This window comes from Dermacentor andersoni, chromosome 3 (genome assembly GCF_023375885.2).
Source record: "Dermacentor andersoni chromosome 3, qqDerAnde1_hic_scaffold, whole genome shotgun sequence".
Lineage (NCBI taxonomy): Eukaryota > Metazoa > Arthropoda > Arachnida > Ixodida > Ixodidae > Dermacentor > Dermacentor andersoni.
This window is the reverse complement of record NC_092816.1, coordinates 231,978,281-231,997,727: the sequence shown is the minus strand read 5'-3', so window position 1 is coordinate 231,997,727 and position 19,447 is coordinate 231,978,281. Positions and strand designations below refer to the sequence as shown.

The following is a 19,447-nucleotide window of genomic DNA, read 5'->3' as shown; positions in this document are numbered from 1 at the left end:
CAGCGCAGCGTTCGCTCGGAGCAGGACACGCCTGCATGTATCAAAGTTTCTCGACGCTTCCATCCGTTGTCTGTAGTCACCGACGCTTACGAAATCTGATTGTATGAGCGATGCGAATAGTATAGTACTTACTGGAAGACACGCGGGAAGCAGGGATTACTCTGGAACCTTCGATGACTTATGTATAAAAGCCGGCGTGTTTTGCTGCTGATCAGATTTCGACGATCGCCGACTGTGTTCGCCGCTATTGTTGTACTTCAAGTGCAACTTGCTTTTGTGGGCACAGGATCGCCCAATAAAGTCCGTTTCAACATTCACAGTTTTGCGACTGTTTTCTTCACCGTCACTACTACATGGAATACAATTGAACAATAGTATGAAAAAATCCTTCACATCATGAAGCTCACTGCAGATTGCCTTTGCCGTGCCACTTGATTAGTGTCTATTTAGGAATCTCAGTAGCGTGAAGGAAGATGACGCAAAAGAAAAGCAGGGTAGTCTGTCGACCTCTGTCTCCGCGACAATGAGACATTACCGGAAAGACGAATGCGTCCGTGTCCTGGGTCCTTTTTCTCCTTTCCCTGTATTTGCGACCGTCTGCCTGGCCGTCCCTATGCACTTACCACGTGCAGATGACAAGTCCTGGATTTTATTCGTGGTCATGAGAAGAAAAGGCTGAGGGAAGTTTTGCTGGCCTGACAATCCGGATGGCTGACAGCTGAACATCGGCCAGCAGGAGCATAGTGCAAATAGTAGAGAGGAGGGAAAGTGATAACTCAGGGCACTCTCGCATTGCGTGGCCAGCGCTGTCTTGTTCCGCGCGACATGCAGGCCATGCACAAAAGCACGCACGTGCGCTTTCGTCTGCCGAGAGGATGCTGTTCTCATACACGTCAAAAATTTGAAGGTATATTGTCAAAAAGAGGTATATCGTAGAGCAAATTTCGCTATTACTGCTTTCTTCTTTTTTTTTATTTAAAGGTTTTGCTAAAGCAGGCATGAATCTCCTTTATTGGTATGTGATGTATGTAATGTTTTCACTCTATTACATTCCTAGCTCACTTCAAGGTCGTAAAAACTCGCTACAATAGATTGAGGTACAGAAAAGCGAAGATAACGGAAGCACGTAACAATGTTCTTTGTCACACTTTCTCGACACGTATGGTATTGTGCCAAACAACACATGAACGAGACACTATAGCTAATAAGGCTGTATTTCGGATCCTGTCATTATTTACATGTTTCGGGAGGAGGGGGGTATGAGCTAGCGGGAAAAAACACAAATAGACGGGGCATTCGCAATAAAGCTGGCCACGAGGCTCCCTTTTCATCTTTCTCGTCCGTTGATTTCGGGACCCTCGTCTGCATACTGTATGTAGTAAACTGATGTTTTATTATGCATTCATCATTATCAACGTATGAGCTGCTCTTTTTTGTGCGCTTTGTCACATGTTCTCTCCTTGACGCTACTTATTATGACAATGCAATATGCAAAACTTTTTGCAATAAGTTCGTGCTCGACTTTTAGTGAAGTGTTAGAATAGTATACTGAAAGGCGAAATTGCACATCAGGTTTGAATAGTCTGCCAAAAGATGTCGTAATCGATAAATGCGATCACCGCGGCGTTCGTTTTTTGGAATGGTCGACTGTTGGTGAGTTTTCTTTAGAAGGTAGGGCGTTTTAGAGCCGCCAACTCCCATATATTTGCAAATCGTCTGTTCGGTTCGTTCGTAGTCACAAATTAAATCGTAGGGCATGTGCGGTCCCCACTTCAGCAGTGCATACTCAGGTCAATTTTATACCGAAACACTGCCAGGGCGCACGTGCGCAAATGACAAAAAAGAACGTATCGATTAGAAATGTGCGTCAAAATAGGCAGGACCCCATTAACACGACACCTATAAGACAGAGTGGAACCTTTGGCAGCATTTTTTAAATTTTCTTTCTCTCTTCGGGAACTAGACCTTGAGGTCAGCTATTACAATTTATGTATCCAAACGAAGGACAAAGGAAAGATCGTAGGTACAACAAAAAACTCATAGTACACAGCACACTTTCATTACAGTAATATATATAAGGCTAGGTGGCTTGGCGGTGTTCTTGCCCAATTTCAGATAAGCAGGCATGAAACAAGCCATTGGCTCCACAATCTTGTTAGTAGAACATGATTCGCGCATATTTCACAACATGTGCTGCCTTTGTCATGTCACCCAAGGTTCACAACGCTTCAAACAAGGGTAATTTTGCAGTTCGCCCCCATCAAAATGCAGTCGGTACGGCCTGGTGTTGAACCAGTGACCTTGATTTCAGCAGCGGACACGTGCATCACACGAGTCGATAATATTTTTCTAGAAAAATATGGTGAAGAAATTCTGTTGGACACACGTTCAAGTATCATCGCACTGAGCGTCTCTGCTTGGACATGCCAGTTTGTGCTGCTGACAGGTGACAGCCGTGTCATTGCTAATTTCTGAAACCTCTCGTGAAAAGTATTCCCGCACTGGTCATAATTCATCCGTGCCAAGAACCATTTTGTCGAGGCTGTCGGCCCTTTCACCACAAACGTGCGAGCCGTGACTGAGGGGCGTCGCGGAGTGAAGGGCCGATCACAAAAGCCCATCCGCCGGCTCGAAAGGGGGCAGCTCATCGGTGCCCACTGAAGAGGCCTTGGCCGCTCAGCAGGCGCAGCTCCGGCTCGAAGTCCTGGGCTCGCCAGGAGGATCGAAAGGCCGATCACAACAATGCGTTATCCTGTATTCTGTGCTAGTCTTATCCACCGCTCACGTCCGGCTGATCCCGTTGATAACGTGAGCGGACCGTCGCTCTAACCACTGACCAAGCGCGAAAAGCACGCAAAGGCATTATCATCGGAAAGGCATCGCTACATAATACCGGCCCAGGCCAATGGGTGAAACGACGTGGTGTGGATGGGGTGCAATTTGTTCTCTACAGTCTCGTCTTACTGCGTGTTGAGTATTACAGCATGCGTGCTTTTCGCGTCGCTCATACAATCAGATTACATAAGCGTCGGTGACAACAGACAACGGATAGAAGCATCGATAACATTCGAGAAATTTCCGATACATGCAGGCGGTCCTGCGCCCGGTGAAAAGCGGTCACAGGTGAAAGATAAACAAGTACACGTGTCAATACAACTCCATTCCACTGCGTTGTGTCAGCCAAAGAAAAAAGAGAAGGGGAAGATTCCTCTATTGTGCTACTGTAATTGCGCCATCTACAAGGTCGATGACTGAACAGAAGTTTCATGGAGTCATTTTAGCGCACTATGGGCGAGGCCTCCTCCCTTCTTAGGCCACACAGGCGGCTCTCATGCTTTGCTGGCACGTGCTTTCGCCCTGGCTGCTATGTAATGATGATGATGTGTAGTGTTTTATGGCGCAAGGGCCAGGTATGGCCAAAGAGCGCCATGACAAATGGTAGTGTTAACGATGTATTATGGAAGATGTGACTTGGCTGTAAAGTGGCCTAAAAATAGTCGCTGTAAAGTGCGTAAAATCTACGTGCTATAAAATTATGGCGATGATTAATGACGAAGACTGTGAAGATTAAAATCCATCGTAAAAGAATGATGCATTGTTTAAAATATGCGAGACGTTAAATTGCTTACAGCACAACAGCCTCGCCAGAGCCCTTGAACCACAAGGGCCTAGAGGCATGTGCTTATTCAAAACAACTATCGCAGCGACATCCTCAGAAGAGAGGAAGCGCTACGAACGTGTGGGGCTAATAACATGCAACACAACATCTTTCAAAAAGCCTAAGACGGCGTTGGTGTCAAAGAGTGGTTCTGGACCAAGTAACATAACAGGATGAAGGGGGATGTGGTGCCTGTATGCTAAGAGAAAATGTTTTTTTCTCTCGGGTTCGGCTTCCCGACACTCCAGTAGGACGTGGAGGACGGTCAGCCTCTCCCCGCATCTACCACAGGTTGGAGGCTCGTTTCCCGTGAGTAAAAAGTTATGTGTGCCAAAAGTGTGTCCTATTCTTAGGCGGCAGAATAGCACATCTGTCCGGCGGCATTTTGTTACAAGAGGCCAGAAACCTAATTGTGGCTTTATTACATGCAGTTTATTATTTATTTCTTCGTCCCACATGCGTTGCCAGTGGCTTCGTAGTTTCCTTCTTAAAAAAGGCTTCAGGTCTGTGACAGGGACCGAAGCAGTAGGATTATCTGCATGCAATGAGATTGATGTGGCCATCTGGTCGGCTAGAACGTTTCCCTCGATGCCCCTATGTCCAGGCACCCAGCATATGATCACATGTTGGTTAGATATATATGCTTTGCACAGTGCGGAGTAGAGCTCATTAAATACTGGATTTTTGTGATTACAGAAAGACATCAAGGCCTTCACAACACTGAGGGAGTCCGTATATATAATTGATTTCTGGAGTTGTGATTTATTTATATGCTTTACGGCCGACAGCAGTGCGTAGGCCTCAGCCGTAAAGATACTAGTTTCCGGGTGCAGTACGTCGGATTCCGAGAAGGATGGACCGACGGCTGCATAGGATACCCCGTCGTGTGACTTTGATGCGTCTGTGTAGAACTCCGTGCAGGAGTATTTGTGCTGAAGTTCCCGGAAATGCATCTTGATTTCAATCTCTGGGGCATGCTTTGTGACTTCCACGAACGATATATCACATTGTATGAGCTGCCACTCCCAAGGAGGTAGCAGCTTGGCTGGATGCATTAGGCGAAGCTCGAGGAGTGGAACGTGCATTTCTTCGCTAAGCTCCCTCACACGCAGCGAGAAAGGCTGTCTTACGGACGGACGATTGCGAAAGAGTGTAGCACATGTCATGTCATTAATGGTACTAAAACAGGGATGTTGGGGGTTTGAGTGGACTTTCAGAAAATATGTATGGCTGATGTATGTTCTCTGCAGATGAAGTGACCACTCATTTGATTCTACATATAAACTTTGTATGGGACTCTTTCTGAAAGCGCCAGTGGCCAGTCGGATTCCTAGATGGTGGACCGGATCTAGCATCTTTAGCGCGCTCGGGGCTGCAGAATGATAGATCACGGCACCGTAATCCAACCGCGATCGGATGAGGCTCTTGTAAAGATTCATTAAACATTTCCTGTCGCTGCCCCATGCTGTGTGGGATAACACTTTAAGTAAGTTCATTGTTCTTAAGCATTTGACCTTGAGGTACTTTATGTGTGGAATGAAAGTTAATTTTGAATCAAGTATGATGCCTAAGAACTTGTGTTCTTTGTTCACAGGAATTCGCTGACCATACATTTCGATACTGGGTTCTGCAATGAGCCCTCTCTTTCTTGTGAAAAGCACACAAGAACTTTTGTTGGGGTTAAATTTAAATCCGTTTTCATCTGCCCATTTGGACACTTTGTTCAAGCCCTGTTGTATTTGCCTCTCGCATACTGTAAGGTTGCAGGATTTGAAACCTATCTGTATGTCGTCTACGTAAACAGAATAAAAAATGGCTGGCGGTAATGAAGCACGAAGCGTGTTCATTTTTAAGATGAAGAGCGTGCAGCTAAGTACACCTCCTTGGGGTACACCAGTTTCCTGTATAAAAGGTCGCGACAATACATTGCCGACTTTCACACGGAATGTACGGTTGGACAAATAGCTTTCTATTAGGACGAGCATATTGCCACGGATGCCAATTCCCGACAAGTCTCTCAAGATTCCATAACGCCACGCAGTGTCGTACGCCTTCTCCATATCGAGGAATACGGATAGGAAATATTGTTTATGTAGAAAGGCGTCGCGAATGTTGCCCTCAATGCGCACAAGGTGATCGGTTGTGGACCGCCCTTGTCTAAAGCCACACTGAAAGGGATCGAGCATATTGCTGAGTTCAAGGAAATGTACAAGTCTGCGGTTAACCATTTTTTCAAAAAGCTTACAAATACAGTTTGTAAGGGCTATCGGACGGTAACTTGCCGCCAAGGAAGGGTCCTTGCCCTGTTTAAGAACAGGGACCACAATCGCTTCTTTCCATGTGGATGGGAGGTTTCCCGCAGCCCAAATAGCGTTGAAAAGCGTGAGTAGTGTGAGTTTGGTGTCAGCGTGTAAGTTTCTGATCATTTCGTACATGACCCTATCAGGTCCCGGCGCAGAGCCCCTGCATGTGGTCAAGGCAGCTCTCAACTCAGCAATATTGAAAGGCCGGTTATAAGGTTCATTCTGCCTGGATTTTCGTATTATGGGCTTACATTCTTCTATTTGTTTGTATTTCAAAAATGATTGCGAATAATGGTTTGAACTCGACACGCTCTCGAAGTGTTCCCCAAGTGAATCTGCCTGATCTTTTAGTGTTTCACCTTGTGTGTTTACCAAAGGAAGTGAATATGTTTGTCGCCCTTTTATCCTATTAACCCGGTTCCAGACTTTGGCCTCATCTGTATTCGAGTTGATACCGGATAAAAACGTCTGCCAACTCTCTCTTCTAGCCTGTCGGCGTGTTCGCCTGCCTTGCGATTTCACTTTCTTAAAGTTAAACAGATTCTCCGCAGTGGGAGAGGCGCGTAGCAACCCCCACGCTTTGTTCTGTTTCTTACGAGCGATCCTACAGTCCTCGTTCCACCACGGGACACGCCGTTTGCATGCCAAGCCATTTACTTGTGATATACATTTAGTTGCGGCATCTATTAAGAAGGCTGTAAAGTATTCCACGGCAGCATCAATTCCTAACGAGGACATCTCATCCCATGAAATACTACTTAAAGTTCGGAATTTCTCCCAGTCTGCTGTATCAATCTTCCACCTAGGAGCTTGTGGAGGAAATTCATTTTCTTTAAATGTTCTTAGCAATACGGGGAAGTGATCGCTCCCGTAAGGATTGCTCGTAACTTCCCATTCGAGTTCGAGCAGTAAAGAGGCGGATACTATACTAAGATCTATTGACGAAAAGGTTCTGTTCGCAAGAGAGTAATATGTGGGTTCTTTCTTATTTAGAAGGCACGCTCCAGAAGAGTAAAGGAACTGTTCAACGAGACGCCCTCGCGCATCGATACGAGAGTCTCCCCACAAGGTGCTGTGTGCATTGAAATCGCCAAGAACAACATAAGGTTCTGGCAATTCGTCTATAAATGACTGGAATTCATGTTTGTTTAATTTGTAGTGTGGGGGTACGTAAAGCGAGCTAATGGTGATGAGTTTGTTTAGGAGGACAGCTCGAACTGCCACTGCTTCAAGAGGCGTTTGGAGCTGTAAATGTTGACACGCAATGCTTTTGTGGATAACTATAGCTACCCCTCCCGATGATGCGATAGCATCATCGCGATCTTTGCGAAAAGTTATATACTGTCGGAGAAAGTTTGTGTGTTTTGATTTTAGGTGTGTTTCCTGTAAACACAGCACTTTTGGATTGTGTTTGTGTATGAGTTCTTGTACGTCATCCAGGTTTCTAAGAAGACCTCTGACGTTCCATTGAATAATTTGTGTATCCATATTTAGAGTAAATTGGTGCTGTGTGTACGGAAACGGAAAGATGTCTTAGATTACAGAGCCCTTTCGAGGCCCTGTAATAGGTGTTTCGTTTTTTTTGAAGCGTTCGAGCGATTCTCGACGCTCCTTAGGCGCTTGGTGCGCCTTGGGGACAGGTGTAGTGTCCATTGCCTCGTGTGAGGCGCCGGACAAGCGCTCTTGCGAGCGAGTGGTTTTCAGAGGGAGTCCCGCCTTGGAGGGCAAGACCCCTGCGCCCACCAGCCCGGAGGTCGATGGGGCTCCCTGAGGGATTTGGCTGCGCTGGCCGTTGCCAGCGCTGGAAGGGGCCTCGGAGGCTGGGGCAGCGTCGGCTGCGCCCACCTTCGGGGTCGATGGCCCCGTCTGCTGGGTAGACGGAGCAGCGCTAGCTGCAACCGCCGCGGGGGCAGATGGCGTAACCGCCGACTCACTGCCTGTGGGTCGGACAGCCGCCGGAGGCCGTTGTGACGCTGCCCCCTTACGCGCCACATCGGCAAAGCTACTCTTAGACAGGTATGCTACCCGCCTGCGTGCCTCTTTGTACGATATGTTTTCTTTAACTTTGATTGTGACTATTTCTTTTTCTTTCTTCCAAGACGGGCACGACCGCGAGTATGCGGCGTGCTCGCCTTCACAGTTTACACAATGGAGAGTGTTCACGCAAGCTTCAGAAGTATGTTCGTGTGCACTGCACTTCGCACAGGTTTGACGGCCTCGGCAGCTCTGCGAACTGTGGCCGAAGCGTTGGCATTTGAAACATCTAAGCGGATTTGGCACATATGGCCTAACACGGAGCTTGATGTACCCGGCCTCTACAGACTCGGGCAAAATACTTGAGCCAAAAGTCAATATAAGGTGTTTGGTCTTGATTTCTTTGCTGTCACGCCTGATCTTAATTCTTTTAACATTGATAACGTTCTGGTCACTGAAGCCCTCCAAGAGTTCATCCTCAGTGAGCTCCAGCAAGTCATCGTCCGAGACAACACCACGGCTTGTGTTCATGGTACGGTGCGGGGTTACTGTTACTTGGGTCTCCCCAAATGACACAAGTTTCGGCAGCTTCTCATACTGCTTCTGATTTTGGAGCTCCAAAAGGAGATCACCACTTGACATTCTCGAAACCTTATATCCTGTACCGAAAACTTCGGTCAAAGACTTGGAAACAAGGAATGGTGAAATGGATCGCACAAGTTTGTCTGGCTTTTCTGAGTGAATCACGTGGAATCGAGGAAAGTTGTGGACTTGTTGTCCGAAAAATTGAAAGAGATCTTCGGTGCGCCCTCGTTTCTGAGGGCGATCAGGAAGTTTGGGGAAGGAAGTTTCCATGAAAATGTAGAAAAATTCGGCAACAGCGCCGACCGCCCACCCCGGAGCCCAACGAGGGGACGCGGCAGAGCTTGCATGCAAGTCTGCACGACGCCAGTCGTACGCCGCCACTATAACCAAATATGGTGTACCCAAGGTTGGATAGCCACACAGGGTTAACCCTTGCCGCCAAGGTAAACGGAAGTAAACAGAAGAGAGAAGGAGACAGGAAAGGTGGAAAGTAAGGGAAAGACGAAGGTTGTAGGGAGAGAGTGACAGGAAAAGGCGACTGCCGATTTCCTCCAGGTGGGTCAGTCTGGAGGTGCCGTCTGTGTGAAGCCGAGGCCGAAGAGGTGTGTTGCCTCCGCCGGGGGGCCTTAAAGGTCCAAACACCCAGCATCGACTCAACCCCCAGGATCCCCTTTTCCCCAGACACGGCTAAGCCGCGCACGGCTACATGCGGGAGGGTCCAACCCTCGTGTGCTCGGGTCCGTGGTGTCGCAACACACCAAACGCCTGCTGACGCAGACGCCCCTGCGGGGGGCTGCTATGTACGTGCTAGCCCAACAAATGCAGGAAACAACAGCATGTCTCGCGGCCTTGGCTATGCCTCTGGGAGTGGTTCCTTTAACTATCCAGGATGATTGACAGGCATTGTGGGGGAGTCCAGGGGCGCAATCTTATAACGGTTCCTAATGCAAACCAGGGCCGCTATTCTGGACATTCCGCCATTTTCTTCTAGGCGTGAAGTTGACGGGAGGGACGCATTCAAAATGACGCTGATAGCCCCGTATTGCTTTCGTAACGTGACGCAAACTTGACGTTTTGCCTAAGAAACTGAAATGAAGGCATCTAACCTAACGTTCTTGATAAAGCAAAGCAGTTTTCCTCCTCAGTAAAAATAAAGCAGCGAGCTCAAAGCGTACGATTATTCCGTCGAAAACGCTTCTCGCTTCCGTCGTCTGCTGTGTACAAGCCGTCCTCTGCTTCATTAGCTAGGATGCGTGTACCCTGTAAAAGGAATGAGTCATCGTACGCTGGTGCCAAAGCGCTTGTTTTCTACCTTGAGGCAACGTACGCGACTGACCAGTGGTGATGAGCACACGTTCTAGGCCGCGTTATCGCTATGTCGCGAAACGCAAGTGACTCAGCCCAACTCGGCTGGCTGAGAAACGGGCGTATATCACCGATAGCGTTGCACGTGCCAGAGATATCCGCTAGCGCGACGCAAACGCCGGCGCTGCCATCTCTTGTTCATTTCGCTGGTCACTCGCACCGGTGGAGGAAACTTCAAAACGCCGCCTTGTGTGCATTTCTTTTTATAAATTAAAAAGACGCTGTTGTCATAACTTTTGATTGTGCGAAAAGGCATCAATCTTGATTACAATACAAACGCAGTAGTGAAAAGTGGACAACGTTGCGTAAAGTCTGCTATGTTCAACCAATATTATTTCGTATAAATGCGTTATTTTAAATAATGATGGCCCAAAACACAAATGCCAACACCACCCAAGAGCGATGCAAACACTATGAGCAAGCATTATGAACAAAAGATTTTCATGGTGCCAAACGACGGGGAAAATGTGGCGATACACATTCCTCTCTCCCGCCATTGCATATGGCTGCTCATTACCATAATTCGCACAGCTTGTTGCACCACAAATTATGGCGAAAAATCTCTGCAATGGCGGCCCAGCGCAACGTCACGCAACATCAAATTGAATTTTACAAAACGGCCCTTCCTGTGACGCTGTCCACAGCACATGCCTCCAGCCAATCAGCAAGTTGGCATGGCACATATCTTGGATTCTCGCCACGTATTCGCGAAATTGCAGATGCATTGCACTGGCTTCTGTACGCTACCACTCACTTTCTTTTTGAAGCGCTAACGTCGCAATATAGCTGCCAAGGACAACAAAAAAATGTATTAGTCGATAAAATTTGTAGCTCCACGTCCCGTTTCATTATCTTGATGAAAACGCAAAATTGCATTTTGCAGAACTTCTATTTCCCAACCCAAATTTCAAGGCACATGAGCTCTTGACAGCCAATCAGAGAGTCAACATGGCGGATAATGGCGGCCGTACAGCCGCCATGCGTGTCGAGAATAGCCCCTCGGTTCGCCTCACCACTTACATCACTAAATAGGCCACTCCTAAGCTGGAGGTGGAAGACGCGACCAATAAACGAGAGGGTGCCGCCTCTGAAGTGTATGTCATCATATAATGAGGTAAGGATTGCAGAATGTTTCTTCTTGCTCAATAAATATGATTTATTATTTAAATATTGTCCTGAATGTTTTCAATTATCGTCGTGTGTTGACATATTCTTTTATTGCACATTAGGCAATATAATATTACCATTTGTTTAATTGTTCATCGCCAGGTGGTAATCCACGCATTAAATATTGTTGCCACTCGAATCAAAGGAAATAGCCCCATCGCCATCAGTTGTGCGGAAATTTTGAAAGTTGGTTCTTTATTCTTTTATGTTGTCGCACAGGGACATTTTCCTCGGGCCGCACGTCTCGCACCGGCAAAGGGCGATGGCTGCTCGTCTCCTCCAGTTTGTCACACAGCCATTGGATGGTTCCCTTTCACAGACGATAATGATGCCGAAACTCCTCATCTGTCAGTTCTGATAACGCGTCGAGCACCTCCAGGCGTTGAAGGGCCCGGGAGAGCCCCCCGACGCAAAGAATGAAGGGGCGCCGCCATGTTTTCATGCGTGTGAAGTCGCACCTCAGAGATGACCAACGCGCGTGAGCGCGAACCACCCGCGAGTCTCCGAGGCGGCATGGCCATGGTCGCTAGCAAACAGCCAAGCCACAGCAACGGAACCCAAAGCGGACTACTTCATCGCCGGTTCCACTCATGGCCGACGACGGGTTCACTTTGAAAATTATTGACAGGGGCGTGACGTGTTCAAAATTTGCGGTACCGCAGCACTGTCTCTGACGGCCGCTGACGCAACCACAATTCTGACCAATCACGCGAGGGCAAGGGAAACAATTATAAGATTTCGCCCCAGGAATCCTTTGGTGGAAAAGTCACAAGCGTTCGTTCTTGAGGTAAAATGTTTTGGCCCGCCACATTCGGAGAAACTGTGAACTTCCTGGTCCAGCAGATGGCGCTAGGTGAAAATTTTGCATGTAAGTGCAAAAATAGTTTAAATTTCTTCCTTTCTTTGCAGTTTGTCGCTGTGATTATAGCATATTACGATAACAAATGACCATAGCTGCTAATGTTTGAGATACGAGTCCTTAGATTGTGGTACAGTTTGAAGATTGCGTCGACTTTATCGATGTTACCAGTGGAAAAAAAATTGTAAAATTCAAGCGTCCTGTACAGTGTTTCTTTTTGCTTTATTGGAAAAGTATGCGTTGATATTTTGAATTCAGGCTTCTAATTGTCTAATCCAAAACGGCAGCTTCGTACCTTTAGTACCTTCTCGCAAAAAATGGGCAAAAGTAGGACCAGAATTCTAAATATTGCTTAATTTCGGTCGCATTATTAGGAAAACTAATAAAGGTACATAAATAAAATTTTGCGTCGTAAATAGAAATTCCTTGAACTCTAATTTATCCAAAATTTAGCTTCCTTGAGCATGTAGTTGCCGGGCTGTTTACAACAGAAGTTGTGATATTTGGGAATCTTCAAAAGTAAATTATCCAAAAAGTAAAAATTCGACATTATTTTGCTGTGTCTAGGAAATAGATAAATATGTCCTTAAGCTACAGAGCAAGCCACCATGCAGTAAATGCGGTAGTTTCTTTTAAATATGGTCACAACTGTGACACAGTTCGCGAAAACCATGTATCTTATGCTTGTTCTTGAACATTTATTTCTAAATCACGATAATCAATTCATTTATATTATATACAGTTGGAATATACAAGAATTAAGCTTTTTTTATGGAATGTACGACAACTTTATATAAAGTCGAAGAGCCGCCACGGTTGCTCTAAAAGTACTGAAAATGGCGGGCTTGTGCCGCTGCAGTGGGACCGCCACCTTAACCTGCACGCGTGATCTCGGTAGCGAACACAGCTGATGAGCCACCTGTGCAAACATATCAGTGGCAAGCATTCTGCAACAGCTTGTGGTCCATTACCACATCGGCCAGTTACAAATTTGTAGTTAATGCTGCCTAGGCTATTAGAACTAATCGGCACTGTTTCATCAGGCGTTCACAACTTGAAATTACAGTTTGCTGATGAATCAACTCAGATGTACTCGCAACAGCCGCGCAACTCTCGGAAAACCGACAAACCACTTCAACTATGATAGCGAGTGTATGAAGGTTGCTCGCAGCCACCATTTTTGTTACCGCCCACACAGCAGCCTCTTGTTTCCGACACGTTCATATACAGGTATTGGTGCCAACAAGTTGCGCGCCAACAAACCACTTCTGCCTTTCAAGACCACCCACTCAAAGCTCATTAAACGAGCTATTGCCAAGTTAACAAATTAAATTATGGGGTTTTACGTGCCAAAACCATTTTCTGATAATGAGGCACGCCGTAGTTGGGGCACTCCAGAAATTTCAACCACCTTAGGTTCTTTAACGTGCGCCTAAATTTAGGTTCGCGGGTGTTTCCGCATTTCGCCCCCATCAAAATGTGGACGCGACGGCCGGGATTCGATCCCGCGACCTCGTGCGCAGCAGCCCAACACCATAGCCACTAAGCAACCACGGCGGGTTTATTGGCACGCTGTGCCTAAAGAGCGCTCTCTGCAAATCTTGCTCACACTGTATCTCATATGCGTCCAACCATCAAGCCGAGAGACTGCTGCACACCAGATATCCTCATTACCTCCTCATTTCGGTCGTGGAGGGCTTTCTCAAAAAGGTGTGCACAAAGCTGCAAACTTGTGAAGCCTGCACACAGTGTAGGCAGAGGGTAACTGTGATACTTGACGATCACACATTATCACGCAATCGGAAAAAGGCGGCCCAGCGTTATAACACAAAGCTTTGCAAAATGTCCGACCCAGAGGCAACCCTGCATCACTGCAGCATAAAGCAAAGGCAGCCTTTTGTTGAATGTACAGAAAATAGTTTATTAAATTCTTTTAAGGTGTGGAAAAGTGTACATTGGCCACGGAGCAAGAAATATAGGAGTGGAAACTCCGCTGTTTGCGGCGACCAGAAAAGGTCACAAGCCCGCGGATATATTTTCATGCTGGCGGCACCTGGCGGCATGGGAAGAAATTACCGCCGTTTCGGTTGCCAGGGCAACCGGTCGAGCGTGTTGCTCCCGTTCGGCCGCGCGCGCCTGACTTCTACTGAGGGCACTCTCGCGCGCTTCTTTACCGCTTGTAGCCCGAAGAGCAACTGCTGCTACGCTTCAGCCATTTGAGCACAGTAAAAAATAAAACGCGTTTTCCATGACAGCTATAAGATGATACGTAGCTTCTGGTTGTAGCCAGGGCTATTTTGCTCCGTGGCGGGCGGTTTTCGGCTTTTTGCGCTTGCGAAACTGATGGCTATCTCGTTCCTAATCGCTCAAAGGGCGACCGCTTGTTTCTCGCTCTAGTGCTCACAGGGGTGCGCTTAGGAAGGATGCCACCGTGCATGTGTTTCCGTTCCTTTTCTTTTTTTTTTAAGACTCGCGAAAACTAGTTGCCCTAGCTGCTTGGCGATAAGAGGAAGATGAGCGGATGTTTGCCACACGTGTTGCTTTTTTTGATGGGCACACAACAAAACAGTTTTCTTGAGTGCGCGCACCTACGCAGTTCGATTACGGCGTGCCCGCTGAAGCAAACACCCGTGTCGTCTGCTTGTCGTCTGCTTTGAGCGGGCGCCGCCGGAGTGGGCGCCGGAGCTGCCGGAGCCGCCGAGCCGCCTGCCGGGCGCTGCTTTCTTTTTTTTTCCCGCTGCGGCTTCTACGACGCGCCGCATGGTGCCGCCACTGCATAGGGTAGCGTCGGCGCATGCAACAATTGTGACTTTATCTGGTCGCCCGCGCTCGCTCGCGCTGACGGGAGTTTCACCTCCTATATGTCTTACTCCGTGACATTGGCCAAACTGGGGGATGTGTTAATGATAGGTTAAGAGAGAACACGGGTCACGAGGCAAAAAAAAAAAAAAAAAAAAAAAAAAGAAAAAAAAAAAAAGAAAAACAATCTTTTTTTTCAAAATAACATTTTCAATACCTACAGTTACTATTCCTTTAATTCACGAAGTTTCAAATCTCGTGGAAGAGTATTTTGCTCACAATATTAATTTATAACATCACTGCGAGCTGAATTCTGCGCAAGAACATCGCGGCGCGTAACTCTTTTCCTATGCGCCCTATCACAGCCATCTTGGTCTCATTGGAAAGAGGAGCCTTTTTTTCTTCAATTTCCCTCCAAATGTGACTCTGCCGGCTAGCCAGTGACGTTAAAATCCGGGAAGAAAAAAAGGTCCAAACTCGTGATCTCATTCAACGACTTCCTGTTGTATGCTCCTTTCCGCAGGCGACGCAACGGCACGTCTCGTAGGTCTGTGACAAATCCACAACAATGATCGATTCACCGGAGAAGTTCGCCACAAGGCACAATTTCGGCAAAAAGAAGAAGCGATCAGCTTATCACTTTCAAAAGCGTTCCATTCCTTTGGAGAACATCGATAATCGTCCGCCGCTAATCGCAAGTGATGCCAAAGCCACGGACAATGCTGAAGTAGGCCTAGCCAGCTCACCAACGAGTGAGTATGTTCCGGACAGCGGCCGCATTCAGCATGACACTGCAGTGTTGCAGCGTGCGGATTTGCTGCAGGGGGAGATGAATGCTCAAAAAAGCTTCAAGTTCTTGTGTCAATACCACAACGAAGTGGATGTTTGATTTGCTCACTCGTGCCGACAGCATTTTCAATTCTGCTTTAGATCAGACAGTGGGGAACTCCATTTGGAACAGTAAATATTGAATTGCTATAGAGTTACTAATATTAGTATTATCAAAAATGTATTCCTACCATTGTGTTCCTTATGTTTTCTGGTACTAGGCATGTGGCAATGCGAATTTTAGTAGCGCGGGTACTTGTCTCTCATTTCTGCAAATTATGAACAATGAATTTCATTTATCTTCAGAAGTAAATGGCCTATTAGAAAAATAATTACATATTTGAAATCAGCACAAAAATCTTAATAAGGTAGGAAAGTTCCATTAATATTGATGAAGAAATGAATATTATATCGATAGTAGTGTCTCCCCTGAAAAAGACTGTCGTCGCGTTGTTACTGTGGAGAGAAAGCGAATGTCCTCGGCAGCTTTTCAAGCAGCTGCAAAGCGGAGGCAGCGAGGAAATTGCCATCCAGATTATTCCCCTGGAACCTTCTGAGCAATTGGCTATAACAATTTCATGCATCCAGGAGAATAAAATGCTTTTTTAACATGGTGGCTAGTTTTTTCCACTTTTCTCAACACGCTTTTTTTGGTAATCAGCAATTTTCCGGGAGGCATAGTTACATGCCTAATCATCCAATTTGAATAATTTTTGCTTTATCTGATAGCTAGGCTCCCAGGGAGTGCAGTAAGTCTATAATACCACATTTCTGCACCTTGAAACATATTGAAATTTTGAGGAAGGTAAATATATATATATATATATATATATATATATATATCACCCTCCCCCCCATGTCAAGTTACAACTTTCAACTTTTTTAACTTTGGATAGAATAGAGGTAGAAACATGAGACAATGCTTACTGCACTCCTTGAACATTCAGGAATATTTTCACATACTTTTTACATTTCTTACTGCAAAAGAACTTCCTGCTACTTACCCCGAAACATGGGAACAGAAAACATTTTCTAAAATATTTTTCTCATTATATACAGAAAAACTAATTACATGATGGCACCAAGCACATTAAATTACATATCACCTTCAAATTTCATTCCTCTAGCAGCAATATCAATAATGGTATTGCTCGAGGCCAAGGTCCCCCATTAAGGGAGCACATAAAATGCGCGTGAAGATAAAGATTTTTAAGGTTTTCTGGCAAGCCATTGTCTGACTTGCAAAGCCTGTTCGCCTGACCTTGTAAACAGTTCTATTATTAAGAAGAGTAAAATGCACGCAACATTGGAAATGGCAGAATCTGAACACATGTCTAGACTCGGGGAGGAATGTGCAAAATTATTTGCTCTCAGTGCTCTCACACAAAGAGCTGCCATATTTATGCAAGTGCAGATGATAGCCCCCGGAATGGACAACATGTATATATTTGTAAATCATTCACAATAAAAATTGTTGGAAGTTCATAACTCGTCCCTGTCGTCTCATCTCCATCCGTGTTTTCTTGCATTGCCGCCTTTTCGATGAGATGTTCGTGCCACAACCAAGAATATTTCTTAGATATACGGATGGCTGCTTTTGTGTGACAATGAAGGAGGCCCTGGATGCTTTTTTGTTGCATTTAAAATGAATAGAACATGCCATAAATTTTACTGTTGAATTGGAGGAGGATCATCTCTTGCCTTTTCTGGATGTAACGGTGCAACGTGAAGGAAGAGGACTTTGTTTTAATGTGTTCCGAAAACCTACGCACACGGGACGCTACTTGAACTTCATGTCAATTCATCCTGCTTGTCACCAACATACTGTCACCGCATCGCTCATACAATGTTCGCAACAAACCTGCAGTTCTCCTAAAGAATTACAAAAAGATTTGGAAACTGTCCATCTTGAATTTTCACGGAACAGCTACCCACTTCATTTGTGGCTTCAGTGCAGTGCCACCCATCCCGCTCGCCCAGTGTTTCCTGCGCCACATTTGCTCCTTGCAAACGTGCTGTGATGCCTTGTGCTCCCGGCACTGGCGAGGCCTTAGTCTGCACACTTCATTCTATTGAGGTGCACGTTGCACACGTGCCAGCGAAAAAGCTGAAAAACGTGCTTGTAAATGTGAAAGACAAGCTTCCAAAAGAAAGGTGCCCAGGTGTATAACATTCCTTGTGCAGACTGCAGTTACGTTTACATCGGCGAGACCGGCACTTTTCAAAGGCGCATCAAGGAACACTATGATGATGTGAAAAAAAAAAAAAAAAAAGTTTGTTCTAACGCTTTCGCTGAGCAATCTGTAACAGAAGGACATGTTTTGACTGGGGCAGGGTGCATGTGCTAGCCACTGAAAGTAACCTAACCTCGCGTTTGCATCTCAAGTCATTACTAATCCAAACTACTAATACCATGCTGAACTGCAATGACGGCAGCCTTCCTTCCATTTATGCCCGCTATTTGCACTATATATTTACACGTACATAATCATCACCCCATTTCATTTACCTTCACTGTGAACAAGGCCCCCGTATGGGAGCCGAAAAGTCTTGGTTTCTTTTCTTTCAATGTTTTTGGTCGGCGTAGATTTTACTCTTGACTATGAGCAATCCCGACCAGACGAGTTTTCATTGAACTCTTGATTTCAAGAGTGGACGTTACTGTGTATCTTGATTTCTATGTATTGAAGTTACCGATAGCATGCTACATTCTTGTTATGCAATGCTAGGAGGCTCCCAAGCATGTGAAGCCCCCCCGTTTTCTTGGCCGAAATTTGTAAGCATTAAACTTTATGAAAAATTTTCTAAGGTTTGATTTGATATTCAACTTCTTTTTGTTGATTTGATTCAGTATTAAATTCAAAATCTACTATTTGGTATTCGCACACCCCTAGTACTTATCAAATTGCAATGCATAGCATTTCGTTTTTTTTTTTTTTTTCAGGAAAATTGGGCTGAGAACTGCCTGTGTGGTGCCATTCGATATGGTACCAAATAATGTCTTTGTGGTGTTCCTATGCTTTAACACAGAACAGAGATATATTGCAGCAAAGCTAACTTTAGAAAACTGTGAGCCATTGTGCAACACATGCGAGACCCTTGGCTATTTTTTGTTGTTGTTGAAAAAATTGGGTGTGAATCAGATTTCTATTTTGTTTAGGAGCCTTAATCTCACATCTACATTAGTTTTGTACTTTGTACACACAGAAAATGGAGGTGCATTTGATTCAGTGGCACGTTAGAATCGTACGAATAGTGCCCAATAAACCAGCGGTGCGTTCTGGTGTCTTTTAAACATCTTGTTTAATTCAACCTGCCACATTATCCATAAAATTTTGTTGGTCCCTAACATAAGTAGACCACTTCTTCCTCGATGTTCACACTCAAAATGGCACCAGGAGGTCCATTCCAATCTGCTGGAGTGGCCCTTAGAAGGTTTGATTGACTTTAGGAGTCCCACGAGGCCTTGTTGGCATTGTCTTGTATAGCTGACAATTTCGGAATGTCTTTATGTAGTAGGCTATGTCACCGTTCAGGCACGGCAATCGATATTTCGAACCTTCTCTGCAGAGCATCATGCAGGGCGTGCAGAACCTCAGAGCCAAGGGCACACCAAGAAGGTAGTTGGCACAGACTGGTGAGAAGTATTTTACAAAGGTACCATTGTGAAAGAAGATAAACCACACTTAAAATACCTTAGGAACAAGGCTGGTCTTGCCTTCCCAGTAGGGCTTCTTATTCTTAGTTCCAGGTCAGCTTGCTCCCGTTAGTCAAAGTTGCTCTATGTAGAATACTCGTATCACCCATGCGATCCGATTGCAGAACTCTCTTTCGGTATAAAATTGGTAATACTAAAGAAATTTTAGATAAAGTAGGCATGTCTTGCTCTGATAACTTGGTAACAGTCAT

At 45.7% G+C, this 19,447-nt stretch overlaps 1 protein-coding gene across 4 annotated transcripts in view; it reads right to left on the bottom strand.

Annotated features, from left to right (window-relative positions):
• Ube4B (Ubiquitination factor E4B) overlaps positions 1-19,447 on the bottom strand; it is a 438,127-nt gene that overhangs the window by 91,943 nt on the left and 326,737 nt on the right. The window lies entirely within an intron of this gene.